The 20,268-nt window shown below is 39.7% G+C and overlaps 1 protein-coding gene across 1 annotated transcript in view; it reads right to left on the bottom strand.

Annotated features, from left to right (window-relative positions):
- Positions 1 to 19,621: 19,621 nt before the first annotated feature.
- Positions 19,622 to 20,268, bottom strand: part of LOC136850268 (uncharacterized) — an 8,551-nt gene continuing 7,904 nt past the window's right edge. The window contains exon 3 of the mRNA XM_067123946.1: positions 19,622 to 20,268. This exon is cut by the window's right edge and continues 52 nt beyond it. The gene's annotated coding sequence lies outside the window, so the exon portion shown is untranslated.

The following is a 20,268-nucleotide window of genomic DNA, read 5'->3' as shown; positions in this document are numbered from 1 at the left end:
GGAAATGCCAGAAGGGCTAGCAGATGAGAAGTCAGGGGTAGTTTCAGAAGCTACCCGAGGGCTCCCTACTCCGGCTGCTACGACAACCAGAGCACGAGTGATCTCGACCTCTGCATGCTAGGAGGCCAGTTCCTGGTCTCCCAGAGAAGGTGTGACAGGTTGATCCACCAGGGGTTCATCCTCTGGGGACAGATTGGGTAAAGAAGTGTTGGGTGCTGGAGGCTCTCCGGTTGCCATGATTAGTGCCGTGAGGGATCTGGATCTCCAGGAGAAGGATCCGCCTCATGATTTGGACCAGTCACGGGGTCCTCCTTAATTGGTGGCTCAACATCCATGCTGGATGGAGCATGGCACCGCTCAGTGCTTGCAGGTGGCACTGGCATCAGTTGGGGTCAGGCAGGCCTGACAAGTGGTCCAGAGGTGCAACACCTTGCGGATGGCTTGAATTTGGCTGCGGCAGGGATTCCTGCCCCAGCTGGAGGTCAGAGCCTCTCGGAGAGTCTTGCTCAGGGGCGTCCACTGGGCGTTGCTTACTTGGGCAGTCCTCCCAATTTGTGGAGTGGCCTGTCTGCTTACGCGTCCTACAGCAGTACTGCTCCTCCTGAACGTCTCTTTGGGGAGAGGGAGGACCTCTTTGTTGGCCGCCCCTTCATGAATGGAGAGGGCTAGGCGAAAACAGGTTGGTGTGTGCCCCGTCCGCTGACCACTTCGGTGGACGGAAGGTGGTTTTTCGCCTTCGGGTACTCCTACGGTCTGGGACTCCGTGAAGGAGGTAGCGTGGCTGCGAAGTGGCGCTGGGGAAGGGCTTCCGCAGAGGAGGTCCCGACCCAACAGGAAATCCACTCTGGGCCGAATTCCACCCACCATGCCAAGGCAGTGGAGTAAAGTGCCCCAAGGTGTGACCTGGAGCTCGACTGTGGGAACGGTTGTGGTGTGGCCCTCTATCCACTTCATCTCCCACCAGGTTTGCTCGTCGACCATGGCACTGGCTGGCACTTGGGCCCTGGAGATCAGGCTAACGTCTGCTGCAGTGTCGACCGTGACCGGAAGGGCCGCGAGCAGCATAGGGACCTTAAGGGAGGCCACCGAGATGAACTGGGTCTCCAGTCTCTAGGGGTAAAGCCCCTTTTGTGGCCCAGCCATGGAGAATGAGGTGCTAATGAGGCTGACGAACAGGGTGGTGGGAACATGATGTGAACAGGCCGGATATCCAGCACTGTACTGGCCGGCAGCGCCACAGGATCAGCACTGGCCCTTTGTAGGGGCTCGGTGATCTGCGGTGATGGTTGGTGGAGAAGGTTGAGTGGATGTAGAGGGAGAGGAGTTCTGGTTATTGGTAGGAGGCTGCTTATTAGTGCCTAGCTTGTAGCGGCAGTCATCTTCAGTGTGCCCCAGCCTCATACATTGGGTGCACGTCGGCTTGCTAGGCAGTCCATTCTTCATGCGTGTCGAGCCTGAGAGGTATCCTGGTGGCACTATGTGCCGCTGAGATGTGCTGTGGGACTGGTTGAAGGTTTCCCATAAATTGGCCCTACGGCAGGCTTCCATAAGGGAGGTGGGTTGCTTATCAATTAGATATACAGCAAGGGGTCCAGGCACACATTGGTAAAGATCCTCCAGCATAGTCCGATTGAAGAGGTCCTCAAACGTAGTGCAAGATAAGGAGCCAAACCAGTGGGTACCAGACTGGGTCTTGTGACAGGTCCATTCAGTCCAGGACCAGCTGACTTCCTTGGCGAGACCTCGGAACCGCTGTCTCCATTTCTCCTGTGTTATTTCATAGGCCTTTGTGATGACTCTACGCACTTCAACCATGTTGCGTCTCTGACTCTTCTCTAGTGAGTGAAGGGCTGCCTTAGCTTTTCCCTCCATGTGCTTGGCTAGCACTAAAGCCCTCTCTGTCTTGGTGGTGCTATAGTTATCAAAGAGTGCCTCTATTTCCTCCAACCATGCTTCTGGCTCGTCCTCAGTCCACTTGGGGACGAGGGAATTAATGCTCGAGATTGGAGCATTTGGTGCAGCAGGTGTGGGGTTGGAAGCTTGGTGTATAGCCATAGATTCGGTATTTTCTCTTTTCTTTCTTTCCAGCTCGAGCTCCTTTTCCCTGAGAGGTAGCTCACTCTCCTTGCAGGCTAACTCATGCTGTCTTCTCCTTTCTTCTCTTTCATCTTCCAGCTGCCTCTGTTCAGCTTTATACCTCCTCTGCTCTTCTCCATACTTGCACTGTTCTTCCTCATACTTCCTCATACTTCCTCTGTTCGGCTTCATAATTCCGTCGTTCCAGTCTTTCTTCCTTCTCTTGCTTGGCCAAGTCATCCAGTGTTCCTTAACCCACTTGGTAAGGTCCAATCCCATGAGACCTTCCACCTGCCCCAGCTCCATGAAGGCTCTGTGATTCTCTGTTGCCATGGTTCTGGTGGGTAAGGACATCTATCCCGGTTGACTGGATGTACTTGGGCAGCGAGGACGTGTCCCTCAGAGTTACAGGGACACTTCAAGCATGTGGCACGTTTTCAATAAGGTAGCACTGTGGTTGAGTGTGCCTTGTCAAGGTCACACTGGGGGCACTCAGTATCGTTATGCACTGCTGTAACTTATGTAACAAAAGGACTTTCTTCAGTGTTCCTTTTCTGGTTTTCTTTTTTTTTCTTTTGGTGGCACTATGGTGCCAGTGCATTCCTAGGAACAACACTTGACTTGTATTCAACTAATTTGCAGTCAAGGAAAATGCACTCTACCCCAGCAGAGTGTAACAAATAAGTGGGAGAGAAAGGGAAGGTAAAAGAGAGAGAGATGTAAGCTATTCAGGTTGGGACAGTGCCTCAGGTTAGTGGCACTTTGGAAAAGAAAAATAAATTGTGGTTGCTTTTGAGGCCCTCGTGAGTGACTGGTTCCTAGTACCAGCTGCTACTTCCTTTCGTGCAGAGGGAGGAAGGCTACTTTTTGCTAAGGTCTGGATAAAAGTCCTCATTCATGACTGACAGTTTTCTATAAATGTGATTTTTTGTTAGCTTAACTTGTCCCCATCTATCTGTGGGACAGAGGTGTTTCTTTTTATTAGGTTTAGTTTAATTAATTATTCCGGTGTCGGCCCGTTCTTTCGATGAAGATGGTGCACAAACTTTGGATTTATGTTAAACACTTACTTGAATAGATGAGAGAGAGAGAGAGAGAGAGAGAGAGAGAGAGAGAGAGAGAGAGAGAGAGAGAGAGAGAGAGAGAGAGAGAGAGAGAGAGAGGTATTCAGCTAGCAAAGTTCGTGCTGCCTGAGAAAATAAGTAAAATTATTATAAAGGCACACTGGCAGGTTTCTTATTTTGAAATACATCTTTCTTGGGCTATTTCAGCAATGGATTGTCTTAGGAATCGTAACTTTCCCTGTTGCCCCTGCGTCGTATGTCTTGCACTGAAGTACGGTTAAATGATGAAGTTCGTTTTCTTTGATATAATTTCCTGTGACAGTGTATTTTTATAGGGACTTTTCTTCCTTTTGTTATATATTTCCTAAATAAATAATCCCCTGACTAAATTATTCCTTGCTTTTACCTATTGTATAGAATCCCATTTTCCCTACTAATGCTTTCTTTTGTAATTATAATTCCTTAATTTATCCCAAGTGTTTATGTAACATTTCGTTATGAAGTAGAGCCTTCATTTCCTAAAATCATCCCTTGTTCTTCGTTTTTCACAATTTCCTTTTGCGTAAGTCAGAACTCCAAGGCCAATTAAATAAAGTTTCCACTGCCGGCCAGTAAAAATCTCTAAAAATCACATAACCCCAGGAAATTTGTATAACATATATATATATATATATATATATATATATATATATATATATATATATATATATATATATATATATATATATATATATATTCACATATTTAGAAAAATTCACCTTCCAGTCCGTTAGCTAGGAAACCAAATTTCATGGCGGCTGAAGAAGACCCCCGCTGGGGGGAAAGATGTAGGCATCCTAACCCCTTTATTGTATGATATTGGGGGACAGAAAGCCGTTAGGGTACAAGGACCCATCAGGATAGTAATTAGGCTGCTAGGCTGACCCTTAGTGAGTCTTAACTATAAAATCTATTTCCCTTTGACATTTGTGCTGGCTGTTAACTGCTTCTTCAAAATATACCGATGTCCTGTGCCCAATACAGGGATGAAATGGGATGCCTCGGTGACCTCTCTCCGTCTCACTCGGTGCCCATACCTCAAGAGCGTAAGGTCACTTCCCTGTCCTCCTACCACTGGCCACGTGTTGGGACCTCTTCTGCCTGAATTCATCTTTTGCAAGCGACCTCCATGCACAGATGCAATAGTGTACGTCTTGAAGTTGCAAGTAATGCCAGTGTTCTTTTCCTCGTTCTGAATTTCTCTCAATTTTCAGTATTTCCAACTTTTCATTCTACCAAACAAAGTCCCTTTGTTTTCCACAGCCTACCATGCACATTTGCCAAAATTAACTTTGTTATGCGAAAATAATTAGAGCATTCCCACTATAGTGTTACCATGTGCTAATTAAATGCAATTAATACTTCCCTCCATCGTGAATCATTCATTTCATTTGAGAGCAAATCTAGGTATACATGAATGCTGACTTGGAATTCTTTTCCAGAATCCTGGAATCTGGCTCTTTGAGTTCTGCCCCTGCCCTTGTGAAACAGTTGCCTTAGAAGACTCAATCCCATTTTTTTATATCAACAGTCAACAAGGGCCACGTGTAGGGCCACCCAGCGTTATCGTTGTGCTAATGTAAAATAATTTTATCAGCCAGTCTCACTTGAAGTGTTTTGAAAATTCGTATCAAACTCTTGGCAGGACTGTAGCCTTATCAGATTTATTTGTTAGCTAAATGTAGTTACACTTTTCTTGCACATTGCATGTGTCTTGATTGCTAAACTTCCAGCCTGTCCATATTAATTTCTAGTTGCAAATCTGTACATAAGTAAGTTAATCTCACCGACTGGTTTGAAAAAGGCGACCTTCCCATTTCCTTTAAATAGATGTGATTTCAAGGTAAGTCATGTTAATAATTACATTTATTACTTACATTCTGAGATCTAGGTGTTGGCCCCTAAGGCAAATTACATTCAAAAAGTCAATTAGCCTACTATTCCAACCTGACTCAGAAAGTAACAGTGACGATCTCGCCAGGTTCCTAGTCGAATAGTAACAAGAATTAGCTTTGCTGTTACTAGACTAGGAAGGAAGACGAACCAAGGAATAACATAATTCATAAAATAATTCGATTCCATTATTCGCAAGGCAAAAGATAAAGGGTGACAGAACCGAAGCTAAAGATAACAAGGTAAGGGTTATTATTATAATTGTTGTAATATTAAGGATATGTTAGGAACAGATAAGGAAGAAGTGTTTTAAAAGAAGTAATTTGTAGCTGATTTTTTAGTTATCATGTAACAGAGGCGATAGCGCTAAAAAAGTCTTAAGTTAGCGATGCAGAATAGGCTAATTGCCAGCGAAAATTTCGTGTTGTGAGAAGCAGAGTAGCAGCGGTGTTATCACACCAGAGAACTGATATTTGGGAATTTGGGAAGTGCTTTACCAGGGATTTATTAATTGTGAGACATGAACAGTTAGCTAAGCGTGTTGTTCGAAAATAGTTACGGTGGAGGAAGTGTACAATGCCCCTGTCAATGAAGTGCATTAAAAAATTCATGTTTGTAGATACCGAGTGTGACACATCTTAGCATACCGTTCGGCGCATGGGCGTTCCATCGTCTCTCCCACAATTCCAAGACCGCCAGACCCAGTTCAGATTTTATGTTAATGTTCTAAGTAAAGCAAATGCATTATCGACGTTTTAAGTTAAATAATTCTAGTCTCCATATCAGCACCAATCATTTAGTCAGAAAATTTTAGTGTTCTTTTCCATAAATTTTAAATCATTGATCGAGTATTGTATGAGGTGATAGACGTCACCAGTAGCCAACATCTGATCTCCCCCGTACACCCCGTCCCACTTCTCAATGTTCGCTCGCCAAGCGCAATCCCATTTCTTTTCGCCTAACGTAAAACCTAACGAAATATTTTTATAGTAATTTGAAAACCATTTCCACCATATAACTTGTCATGACGGGAGCCAGATATTACATGACATAAATTCCAAAAGTACATTTTACAAAGTAACTTACCATAATTTTTTCAAAGTAAATTGGTGTGAGAATGAATTAGAGTACTGTAAATTAACTAAAGCAACAAGTACATTTCCATACAAATGTGCGCTCAGAGAGAGAGAGAGAGAGAACTCTAATATTCTTACATCCTCATCAGAGAAAAGTAATGAGGGCATAGTAATAATAACCAGTGAGTATTGGAGAATAAACTCATTAATTCATAAAACTAAGAGCAATAATCTTTTTTTCCATTTATACACAAAACTTTGATCTTTTTAGATCCCCAATAAATTCTTCCTTTTTACTCATTCACACATAGTGCACGAACTTGTATATGCGCCCATGTTCATTGTAATTATCTCCAATATCTATTTTCATATTAAGTGCTTCAGCCAGCTGAGTGAGCTCTCGTGCCTGTCAAAGAAAAAACACACAACCATTTAACAACAATTGTTAACTGTCGTGCATGAGTGCATTTTCATTATCCAAGACTTGTGTATACAGCAAGCACCAAATAGCACATTGACTGCAACCCCCAAAACCTTCCTTTCCTCATGTCAGGAAGCAGACTTCCCTTCCTCATGTCAGGGAGCAACCACTAGTTCTTAGAACTAGCCACCCACGAGTGCAAGCCAAAGGGTTCCCCTTCCACAGTGCCACTAATCTGAGGCACCGCCAACGACTAGATTCCTGAAGCGCTTACCTTTCACTTTCTCTTTCACTTATTACTCATGCTCTGCCTCAGGCAGAGTGACCTTTCCTTAAGTGCAATTTGGTTGTACTGCCTCTTAGTGTTGTTACCTGGAACACACTGGCACCCTAGTACCACCAAGACATATATAGGCCTCAAATCATACATAAGGATCATCACTCCTTCAGGATCACTCCACAACAACAATGTATCTGACCATAAGGATCATTGCTCTTTCAGAATCGCTCCATCAGTGTAACCTCTGCACGGCACACTCAGCCACAGTGCCACCTTATTGAGAAGGTGCCACTCCAACAAAGTGCCACCAAGTTATGGGACACTTCCCCACTGCCACAGACCATTTCCCCTAGATGTCCTAAAAGACTTTAATCATGTCATTAGAACAGCACCAAGCCCTCATGAACATGGGCAAGGACACAGGTTACACAGGACATGAACTCACCCAGTGGGTGAAAGAACACCTGGATGACATACTTGGGCAGGAAAGAGCAGAAAGAGAAAATTGGAGGCAATATTAACCCTTAAGGGATGGATTGAGCCTCAGTGTGAAGTAAAACAGGTTTGGTGAGGTGGACGGATTGAGCTTCAGTGTGAAGCAGAATTACACACCACTTTTATGGTAATAATGATTCGAAACAAAGGTGCCAATACTTCTATATGCTATAAATTCACTAATGGCAACTTTTATACAGGCGTGAGAGTTAGGCCAGTATCAGTAATGCTTGTGACTTCAAGGGGAAAGTACTGCATCTCTCTCTCTCACATGAGTCTTTTTGTAAATTTGCTTGTAAATATACGAAGGGGTTGCTGTTGTTTTTTGTTTTTGTCTTTTATGATAGTATGTCGGTTGTAAATGTAATTTTACAAAGAAAATTGCAAAGAAATATTAGAAAAAGCATGTAAAAGTAAAAATAAGTCACTGAATCTTCCTTCTTGTAAATTTACGTGAATATTTTACAACAAATATGCCAAAAATTTGTTACTGCTTTTATTTCTTATCTGTTTTGATATTGTGTGAGCATCAATAATAATTTTACAAAACACAATAAATTTATTTATTAGAAAAAACATATATAAGTTGGTAAAATTTATGACTGTCTTGTAAATGAGGCCCCACAAGGGGTTGTAAATAGTCATTTTCAACTTCTTGTGGAAGGTAGGGAAAATTTTTTAGAATTTTTTTTATTTATACAGTGTGAATGTACGTGTCATTCTCTTTTCATTGATGTGATTTTTTATTTTTATTTTGCCGACCTTAAAGTTTCCCCGGTCTGGGGTGCTGCACATTGATAAATTATGCCGTCCCTTAAGGGTTAAGAAGCTAAGGCAGCAAGAGACGTCACTCTCAAGGAAAGTGACCTAGCTCTCAAGGAGAGTGAACAAGCTCTCAAGGAAAAGGAGCTCTAGCTGGAGAAGGCTCAAAAAGAAAATGCCAAAGCTCTAGCTGCCCAAAAAGCCTCCAACCCCACACCTGCTACACCTAACGCTCCAGTATCTAGCATTAATGCTCTGATTCCTAAATGGACAGGGAGTGAGCCCAAGGCATGGTTGGAGGAAGTAGAAGCACTCTTTGAGAACTACACCACCACCACTGAGATGGAGAGGGCTGCCCTGCTTGCTAAGCATATGGATGGAAAAGCCAAAACCCCCCTACACTCGCAGGACAAGGGTACGAGAGGGAACATGGTAGACGTTCGCCGAGTGATCATCAAAGCATACAAAATCACCCAGGAGAGATGGAGACTGTTTTAGAGGCCTCGCCAAGGAAGTTGGTTGGGCGTGGGCTGAATTGGCCTATCATAAGACCCAATCAGGACAACGCTGGCTCGACGCCATAGTGTGCACAGAGTTCCAGGACCTGTTCAACCGGATCATGCTGGAGGATCTCTTCCAGTGTGTTCCTGGACCACTCGCCGTGCACCTCAATGACAAGCAACCTAAAACATTAGCGGAATCTTGTCATATGGCCGATGACTGGGGACCTTTAACCAGTCTCACAGCACATCTCACCAGCAAATAGTGTCACCTAGTCACCTCTCGAGATCAGCTCGCTTGAAGAATGGGCTCCCTGCCAAGCCACCTACGTGCAACTTCTGCAAGAGAGTTGGTCACCCCGAATCTGAGTGCAGCATTAAGAAAGGAGTTAACCAACAGCGCCCTCAAAAGGACTCCAATGACTCCTCTCCATCCACAACCACTCAATCTTCTCCACCGAGCATCGCCACAGGAAAATCGGTCCATTCAAGGTGCCCTTGCAAAGACTGTGAAACTCCAAGGCACTATATTGCCGGATATCCTGGTTGCCCAAAACATATCCCTTCTACCAAGCAAGTAAATCTTATCAGTGCCATGACCTCTGCAGCCATGCCGCCAGATATGTCTCACCCCAAGTGGGTGTGGACTCACTCTGTCTCAGTGGCACCCCTGGATGGCTCTAGCCTACCAGTGAACCTACTGGTTACTGTAGACACTGGCTTAGATATTAGCCTGATTGACCAGTGCCACTGTAGATGAAAAGACCAGGTGGACAATGACTTGGATAGAGGAGCAGACTAAGACCATTCCCACAGTCAAGCTTTGGGTGACAACCCCTTGGGGGCATGCAACCTCACCCCATTGGCATGGTGAGCAAAATCAGGCATGGAGTAGAGTTCCTGTTGGGATGAGACCTCCTTTGGGGATGTCCTTCCCCAACGCCACTCGGGAGGTGTTAACCCCAAAATCACCTGACCAGGACACCGTCCCCGTGACAGGCATACTACCGTCAGCCCTACCTTCCTTTCACCAAAGTGGCCAGCAGAAGGGGCACCTTCCATGCAATTCCAGGCCCAGTCCTTGCTCTTCACAAAAGGATGGCCACCAAAAGTTTCCTCCCTCACTGCGAAGGGAAACCACCAAAGCCAAGTACCGCTGCAAGACCTGCAACGTAACAGGGCACTCCATGAATTGGTTGAGGTGCCCTAGCAAGCAAAATGCAGCAGGCACCACAACCAGAATTACTCCAAGAAGCTCTGCCCTCCACCGGAGACAGGAATCTCTGTCTCACGCTACCTCAGGTACACCAAGGGGTTTTACACCCCCAGGTCCCTCATCAGGCACACCTGACTGCAAATCTCTGCCAGTGCCACTTGAGAGCCCTGAGCTGTGCCAAGCCCCATCTAACTCGGACGCTGAACCTCCACTAACCTTAACCTCTGTGCCTGGCCCTAAGTTAGTACCAGTGCTGGATCCCAACCATGGCACGGATCCTCCTACGGGAGATCTTCCAAACCTCACGGAGTTGATCATTGCCAATTGTGAGCCTCCGACCCCAGACAATTCTTCTTCTCAATCACCTTTGTCTGCCAAGGATGAACCTCTAGCAGACCTTAACGATACACCTTCTCTGGTGTACCATGAACTGTCCGGCCAGGATGCAGAAGCTGTTTCTACCCTTATGCCGGTTGTCGCAGCACCTGAATTAGGGAGTCTCCCCGTAGCTCCTAGGGTTACCTCTGATTCTGCTTCTGACAGCACTTCTGGCCTTTCCTCAGTGTCGGTGCCCTCGTCACCTCCTAGGAACCCAAAGAAGAAGAAGAAGTGGTGGAAGAGATCCAATTAACCCATAAGAGCCACAAGCTATCCTTGGCACACGTGTCCCATCGGCACAGTGCCGTTCCCATCTCAGAGTGATCCTGGCACCTACCCAGAGGGGGTAGTTGGCGTGATCTCTGCCCAAGTAGACTAACACCTAACACCCTAGGCAATCTTGTAGTACTAACCTGTAATAAACTCATGATAAAACTGCCCAATACTCAAGCTGGTACACACCTGACCGCTGGGTGTTACCTGCTTCTTCCAGATATACCACCGTCCTGTGCCTGCTACTGGGACCTCTCTCCATCTCACTCGGTGCCCAGATTTCAAGAGCACAAGGTCACTTCCCTGTCCTCCTACCAATGGCCACATGTTGGGGCCTCTGCTGCCTGAATTCATCTTTTACAAGCGAGCTCCATGCACAGATGCAATAAGGTACGTCTTGAAGTTGCAAGTAACACCAGTGTTCTTTTCCTTGTTCTGAATTTCTCTCCATTTTCAGTATTTCGAAATTTTCATTCTCCCAAACAAAGACCCTTTGTTTCCCACAGCCTAGCATGCACATTTGCCATCATGACTTGTTCCAAGATTAAATTAAGTTTGTTCTGTGATAATAACTAGAGCATTCCCACCATAGTGTTACCATGTTCCAATTAAATATAATTAATACTTTCCTTCATGGTGAGTAATTAATTTCATGTGAGAGAAAATCTGGGTGTCCATAAATGTTGACCTGGAATTCTTTTCCAGAATCCTGGAATCTTGCTCTTTGAGCTCTTTCCCTTCATTGTGAAACAATTGCCTTAGAAGTCTCAAACCCACCTTCTGATATCAACAGTCAACAAGGGCCACTTGTAGGGCCACTCAGCATTATCATTGTGCTAATGTAAAATAATTTTATCACCCAGTCTCACTTGAAGTGTTTTAAAAGATTCGTACCAAACTCTTGGCAAGGCTGTAGTCTTTCAGATTTATTTGTTAGCTAAATGTAGTTACACTTTTCTTGCACATTGCATGTGTCTTGATTGCTAAACTTCCAGCCTGTCCATATTAATTTCCAGTTGTAAATATGTAAATAAAGTAAGTTAATATCACCAACTGGTTTGAAAAAGGCGACCTTCCCATTTTCTTTAAATAGATGCAATTTCAAGGTAAGTCATACTATTAATTACATTTACTGCTTCCATTTTGAGATCTAGGTGTTGGCCCCTAAGGCAGATTACATTCAAAAGTCAATTTAACTCTTCCAACCGTACTCAGAACGTAACAATATATATGTGTGTGTGTGTGTGTGTATATATATATATATATATATATATATATATATATATATATATATATATATATATATATATATATATATATATATATATATATATATATATATATATATATATATATATATATATATATATATATATATATATCACTGCATGGTGCAGTTCTAAAATTAATAAAAAATCCCTTAACAATAGCTTCCCTTTTTAACTACAAGAATTGATTAAGCCCTCTTTTATCCTCTGAAGTGTATGAGTATACTTGCCCTAAGTGTAACTCTCGCATATGTTGGAGTCAGAGTTCTGAGATGATTTCAGCATAATAGGCCAAACAACAAATCCTCACGAACTGCCTATACTTGAGTCTGTTTATCAGTCAACTAGCCCCCCAGTTAAATGCTCAGACCTCCTCTACTCAACCTTACTTGAATTATCTTTCTCTTTTTGTATTCTGTCTTGTGCTCTCTCCACCGAAGGTTGGTTGGCGGTCTGCAAGTTTGTTATCCTTTTTTTTTTTTTATTTTTAGCTGTATGCTATTTAGTATTTGTAATTCGTAATCAAGACCTAATTCACAAGGTCTGTGAAGATTGGACCTAAGAACAAGGTTAATCCATTATTTACAAAACCTTGACAAAGCGTTTTTTTAGGCTTCTATGGATTCAGTAAAAGGAGTTTCATGTGTAAAGTGACTGTGGAGGATTGCCATGCCTTTTATTTCCATAGCTTTTTTAAAATTTGTTAGAAGGTTGATGTAAGTGAGTCTGATCTTCTCTCACGATAGTTACAAATGATCAAGGCCTTGGGGGCCAGAATATCACGTTACATCCTGTACTGGAAGGAAGTTTTCAAAATTCCTTCTAAGTTGAAGAAAAGATCATGACAGGTTTTAGTGTGTGCTGTAGGTCATGACATCTTTGTTTATTAGCATTGTAAGCGTCCCCGTTTATGTCTCTCTTTTGTCTTTAATTTAGAAGAAGTTCTTCCATGAAAAAGAAAGACATAGACAAGATAAAAAAAAGTAAACTTTGCAGATATTAATCCCTGATATCTAAAAAAAAGGTGATTTCTAGACCACAGTGTATATACGTAATGGAAATCCGTGTACTTTATTTTAATGATGATGATGATGATGATGATGATGATGATGATGATGATGATGACTGTAGTTCACTTGTAGCTGCAGCTTTTGAGAATTCTGCGTTGTCTTTAGAGACTGATGCGCAAAGCTTTAAAGTCCAAGCTTCCTTGGTGAGCTTATAGTTTTGCATGTATATTGGTTCTTTTGTCTGTTATTATTATTATTATTAAAATAGTTTAACCAGACCACTGAGCTGACTAATCAGCTCTTATAGGGCTGGCCCCAAGGAAGGATTAGGATGAAATGCCAGGTCTAGGCCATAGGCCTAGAACTGGGACCAAACAGGTCATTCGCATGATGATGAATAAATGAAGATGAAGTTTAAAAGAAAAAAACTGTATAACATTTATGCTTTACTCTGAAACGCATGTATACAATAAATACATTTGCTCGTTTCCATGCATACAAAAAAAAAAATTAAAGATTAAAAAGAATAAAATAAAATTTCATAAAAATCCAAAATTAAAATTCAGAATTACAATTTTTTTTCTTAAACGCCCTACAGGCTTCTGTATTTTCATTATTTACTTGGATTTATATTTTGTCTATCAAGTTACACTTCTTAATGAAAGATAAAATTGGGATGACTGAAAATGTATAAGATTCTGATAAAATTTCCCCCATTGATTTATTTCCAAAGGTTGATACTCGCTGTTGATTATATTTTGGACAGTCGCACAACACATGTTTGACTGTTATCAACACTTTACATTCTGGGCATTCGGGAGGAGGGCCACATGGACTGTTCATCAAGTGTCCATGTGTCAAACGAGTATGGCCTATTCGCAGACGCGTCAGAATTACTTGTGTTTGTCTCTCTCTCTGACATGATGAGCTCCATTTTCCAACGCTGGATTTTATCTGTTTCAACTTATTATTTATAGGTTCCTCGTTCCATATGTTTTGTCATTTATTTATAATGATTGTTTTTATATCTGTTATGTAATCACTAATTGGGATTTTTATATTTGTTCTTGCCATGCGGACTGCTTCTTTAGCTGCTTTATCAGCTTCCTCATTTCCTTTAATCCCTACATGGGCAGGGATCCAACATATTTCAATATTTTTTCCATCATTATACAATTTGTGGAGTTCATATTTAATTTCCTGTACAATATTATTTTTTGAGTAGTAACCTTGAACGGCTTCTATAGCGCTTCTTGAGTCGCTAAAAATAACAAAATTATTGAATGTTACTTGCTTTATAATTTTGATGGCTACTGCGATTGCACATAACTCTGCTGTGAAGACTGAGGCATTATTAGGCAAAGACAACTGATATGACTTGTTCTGGGATATAGCTGCATATCCTACTCCATGTTGGGATTTAGACCCATCTGTATAAATCGCGTAATGCGAATGCTTTTCTTTTGTCTGTTACTGCGTTGCCTCAGAACGTAATTGATGGAGTCTGATGAACTTGGGATCCTTTACTTAATCAATAACGAGAAACAATGACACTTTTGTAAATAAATAACTTTACATGAACCAAAAATGCCGAATGAATTTTACGACTGTAGTAAAAAAAAGAACGCAACTGATTTTGATGGTATCCATAGGACCACGTCGTTTCTCTATGAAGGATGGGATGTGCGTGCAAAATACCTGTTACGATTTCGAGTATATTTGGACCTTGTAAATTGAAATTCTGTTACTAAAAGCTGATTCTCTTTGGTCTTTGTTTGAATTTGGAATTCTGTAAAAGGTGGTGAACAGGGCACTATTCTGGATCCATGATGCAGAAATGTTTGCAAAATGTTTCATTGATGGGGCAATTCTTCAACAAGTAAAATCAAGAATGCTTATGACTCAACAGGGTTCGCTTGCTAAATAATACGTTTTATTGTTTTCCTTTCCTTATTTCCATATGAATCTCAGTTTTGACAATCTACCACCCTTGTTTTAAATATTTTTAGTTTTTAAGATAAAATTGCTATTCCTGCTGCCTTGTAAATATCAAGCGGATCACTTTAATATTTTTTTCTTCCCCGAACAGATTTCAATTTTTCTGGGGGGCAGAGTGTTTAATTGCTGAAACGTAGGTGGTAGGGTGTCAAGGTGTGTCCAGGGTTATGGGGGGATATTCGCCTTCACTGGCTAGGTAGGGCATGGTACCCAAACTTTGGTTAGTTTCAGTTGGGATATACCAGTTTTTGCAAGGTCGCAGAGTATTTCAAGGTAGGACACTCATTGTAAAGGAAAGGATCTTAAAGTGTATACAAGGTACAGTGGAGGTTTCGCCTTTTCCTCTGCCCTGTTATGACACGGCGCTTAAAGGTTACATCATGTCACAAAAGATTTAAGTATTCTCTCGCAAGATTACGGCAAGGTTTAGGGATGAGCACAGCTCCCCACTGGCCCACTCTCGCGCCAGTAGGGCACAGAGCCTAGTAGGGTAGCAAAGGTTTAGTAAAGACGCACCACTGTACTCTAGCATGCTAGTGGCGTGCTTCAGTAGCAAGTATGTTTCATCTCCCATATTTTAGAGGAGGATGTTAACATGCTCTAGCAAAACTAATAAAACTGATGATCAAAATCATTTTCATTATCGCAGATAGTTTTTTCTCACCTTATAGCACCAAAGTTAAAATAATAATAATAATAATAATAATAATAATAATAATAATAATAATAATAATAATAATAATAATAATAATAATAATAAGACATATGCATATCTACAGACATTCAAACAAATTTATGCTTGCGCTTAAGATGGCAGATAGCCTTCCGTCAACGTCAGTGAGTGTTGGTGTAGCTGTATATTTTTAGAGGCATATGCAGACCATCGGGCAGCAGCCAAGAAACACTGCTGGGACCAGACATGGTGGCACCACCACACCTGCATCCAAGTGTCGTGTTGTGCCCCATACATGTGCTAAAACAGAGAAATAGGACCGAGGCTTAGTTTTTCTTTTCTTTTTTTGTTTTGCGGGAGGGAAAGGATCGGTTTTCTTTGACAAGACCATGATTGCATTTTCATGTTGTGAGTGTTTTAGAAGAGTCTTTAGACTAGCTTCTCAGTTAGAGATTTTTTGGATGAATTTTATCATCTCTCATTCAGTGAAAGAATAGTTTGCAAGATTGTCATGTTCGGTGTGAAATTGTCAAATTATGATTTGTATTTTTTTGTATATGTTTTATTTTATTTTCTTCTCTTTTGATCTTAATTCAGAAAGAATGATGATGACAATGGTGATGATGTTAATTCAACGAGTCGGTTTTTTTTTTCTTCGTGATTTTAAGAAGGAATGCCACCCGAGTCCGAAAAGTCAAACTGTGTAATAGCAGCGCGACAGATTCATACTTCTCTTGAGCTAACTTGGCCAGAATATTCCCTATTTTCTTCATATGGTAAATTGATTTTAGGGTATCTAGCGTGACCTATGTCAATAGCATATTGATTTGAAGTTTCAGATTAGCCTCTCAAAGAAGTCAGTATCGCATTTATTCTTTCATTTACTTAACCTGCTGTCCAGCTCTCTTTCATTGAATACGTCAGCTTTTTGTTTTGGTGTGTCAGTCTGGCTGTTGGCAGTACGAAGTGAATAAAAAAAAGCAATATTGACAACACATTGAAGGTAGTTATTGGATAGCCACCTGATGATTAACTTTTGGTGGGTTTGAACACAAAGTTGAGTATTATCCGGTAACGAAACCAAGTGGAAATCCACTGGGACTTATCCACTGAATGTTTCCACTCACTTTCACTGAAGTCTACTCTTCCGTTCACGAGGTACTTTTATTTATATTCTTTTGTACATAAAACATATAAAAACACTTACTGGTTTATTCAGACTCCTTTCCTTATTCTGGAAACAACTGATTTAGTGAAGGACTCGGATACTACTGTAACCTCTCGGTTATGAACTTACCCCTCAGGTTATACAGTACATTCCATCTGAAACTTGGTGGATCATTCCAAGTGATTATGGAAAAGTAATATTATACTCAATTACAGAATTGACTTGGAGTATTAGTTCATCGCGGTATGTACTAGCAATCGCTATAAATAGATAACAAAATGCAAAAATGAACAAAAATATTTAAGCAGTTCATTAAATAGATAAAGAGAGAGAGAAGGAGAGAAATAGTTCATACTCTAATCATTTTGATTGACAGCTATGACTAATGACGTTGAAATATAGGTACATACATCTATATAAGACATTTTATTCAAAATTAAAAATAATAGGTAAATATCGTTTAATGTAATCTTTATGTGTGAAAGAAGTATATTTTTTTGAGTAATCTCCTTCGGACTGAGGTCTGTTATTGAGGTTAGCGAAATATCTGTTGGATCTACCGCTCCTCTCTTCTGTATAAAGAATAATGAGCTTTTTCCAGTCATTTGAAGGAGTTTTCTTAAATTGGTCACAAGAAAACTATTTTCAAAAAGAAAGCGTTTATTGTCATTTTCTCCGTAATTGGCAGTGTTTACATCCTTCTCAATATGTTGTAAACTTAACAAGTTTTCAGCTTCCAACTCTAAAAAATGTATTAAACCAAAGCCATTCCTCTAAAAATATTCATTGTTTTATCAATAAATCTCAAAATGTTCAAAAATTGGGTCCGTTGACTGCCGTGCGAAAGCAAATTTCTGTATCAAATGTGTCCAATGAGAACTGATAAATAATTCTAAATTAATATTTTCGTTGAAAGAAAGCACCAAGTGATATTTGTGCTGAAGTTTCAATACAATGTTCTGTTCAGATGATGTTCCTTATCTTTTATGAGATATTAAACGCACCCATAAAAAAAAAATAAAAAAATATATATATATATATATATGTATATATATATATATATATATATATATATATATATATATATATATATATATATATATATATATATATATATATATATATATATATATATATATATATATATATATATATATATATATATATATATATGTGTGTGTGTGTGTGTGCGTATCTGTCCATGAGTGACGTTAGTATCTCTAGCTCTACATTTATTATGTATATAACAGTATAAATCCACAACATTGATTTACATTCTGTATATTCAGTAATGACCTTTTAAAATATGGTTATTACAATTAAGAAAGAACTGAAGAGAACATTTAAATATGTTTTATGACTTAGCACGTTGATGCTTTCCTCTAAATAAGAGCACGTGCGTGTCCATCAACTACGACTAGCAAATTACAATCTCAAGCTTAAAGTGACTTACATACAGACCTTGGTGATCTCGTCGTGGGAGCTAAAGCTATTTCTGTTTGCTTTTGCCTTTTATCCAGCTAACAAACACTTTCCTTTTCATAACCTTGTCATTACTCTGACTTCATTACACTTTTGTATGGAGATCCATGTATGTTCATGCATACGGATACATATATCCATACACCAAAGACTAATATATTATTATATTAAACGTCATTAAATCACAAAATTATGTTACTCTCAGATTCAACCAGTGTTCACATAAAATGGGGAATCCCTTGAACTTTGACAGTTTTCAGGAAAATGGCAAAAGTTAACCAAACCCTTTACATATAGATCTTATTAATCCTAAGCTATGATTTAAATTTATCTTTAGCTATTACCATTGACGTCACCGACCTAATAATAACCTAACTTAACTAACACTCCAGGTGACTGGTGGTCAACACATACATTCATTTATATATATATATATATATATATATATATATATATATATATATATATATATATATATATATATATATATATATATATATATATATATATATATATATATATATATATATATATATATATATGTATGTATATATGTATATGTATATGTATGTATATATATATATATATATGTATATATATATATATATATATATATATATATATATATATATATATATATATATATATTAAAACGATGTGATTCACATTTACTTGTGTTGAAATTGACATTATTATTGCTTCGACTACATTTCCAAACCATCTCTAAAAACTCTCCAAAACAAGAACAAAGTTTTCCTTTTGTAAATTATGTTAGCATAGAGGAGATCATCACGCATTTCATTTCAAATATCTCTTAATGATTTTAAATGTTGGTATTTATACCAAAAAGTATAGTCTGCAAAATAGGGCTTCATTATTATTGTCAGTCTAAGTGGCTTTCATATTCTGAAATGAACTTAAAAAGATTTGCCGCAATAAATTCATTCTTTACAAACATCGGTGGCTATTACGGCATTCGCTTCGAACCGCCTTCACCTTTCACGTGGAAATAAATTCTGCCGGGAGGTTAATCTTCCCTTATGAATACTAACTGAATTTCTTTGCCATTATAAATCATCTAAATTTACAAAACTAAAATCTTCCAAAATGTCACCCAAATCATTTACTAGATAACAATATGAACAAGTAGTCTAACATCCGATTATTTACAGAAAATCAAAAACAACAGTAATTTTGCCTTTCAGTGTAAATCCAAACTTTAATTGAATCAAATACTTTAATCATAACAATTGTTGCCGTATAAATTTATACAAGACAGGTATGTATTCAAACTTATTCGTTAGAATGAAAGTGATCCCATGATTATGCAGTTTAACTGCATTTTCCTTAACGAAAGAAACCTTCAGCATTAAGAATCAGCAATAAGTGATTCCAATAGAGCTTGAGGATTTAGAGTATATAACTCCAACGTTATGTCTAGTCCCGTGGAGTGGTTAACAACGTTGAGTCTCCCCCGTATGCATAAAACTCTTGGGCAGTTCTTCCTCCATATTGTTACACATAAATATCTTAGGACTCATATGAAACATTTCAAACCATAAATCTATTTACAATGAGCACAATAGTAACAAAATCATTTCGAAAATAATATACAAAACTGTAAATCGTTAACTTCAACTAACTCTTCAAAGTAAGCAAGTCAGCAATGCTATCCAGTAGCACGTGGACTGCATGGAAAGACTAGAATTTCACCTTATATCACAGCAGTGCAGAACTTATGGCCAACTCTGACGAAATGTAGGAGTACAGAAGAGCAGGGGAATTGCTTGTGTTCTCTGTTTGAGAAGAAAGCGATGACAGAAATGAGATTAAATCGTTTCTTGTTCAGAGAATGAGGATTATTTTTAGTCTTTAAAGATTTGGTGAGAGTAAATTGAAAGTAACTATACTCTGTTCCAGGCTATCAAAGAATTTCGAAAAAATCGTTTTTTGCAAATAGTTTTTTTGGGGAGGGGGGAGGGGTGTCTGAACGGGGCTGAATACCAAAGCAGAAAAATTATAAATGAAAGAATAAAATAATGAAATGCGGTACAAAGCTACATGAAAACTAATTTTCGAATGGTGAGTCGTTAATGGGTAGAGCTTATCAGGAAGAGATGTATAAACAGGAATCGAAATTGGGAACTTAAGGCCAAAAATCTTAATGTCTGAGAGAATAACAATAGCTGTGAGAGG

Source organism: Macrobrachium rosenbergii, chromosome 21 (genome assembly GCF_040412425.1).
Source record: "Macrobrachium rosenbergii isolate ZJJX-2024 chromosome 21, ASM4041242v1, whole genome shotgun sequence".
Taxonomy (NCBI): domain Eukaryota; kingdom Metazoa; phylum Arthropoda; class Malacostraca; order Decapoda; family Palaemonidae; genus Macrobrachium; species Macrobrachium rosenbergii.
Note: the sequence above shows the minus strand (reverse complement) of the source record. Positions and strands in the feature narration are given on the sequence as shown.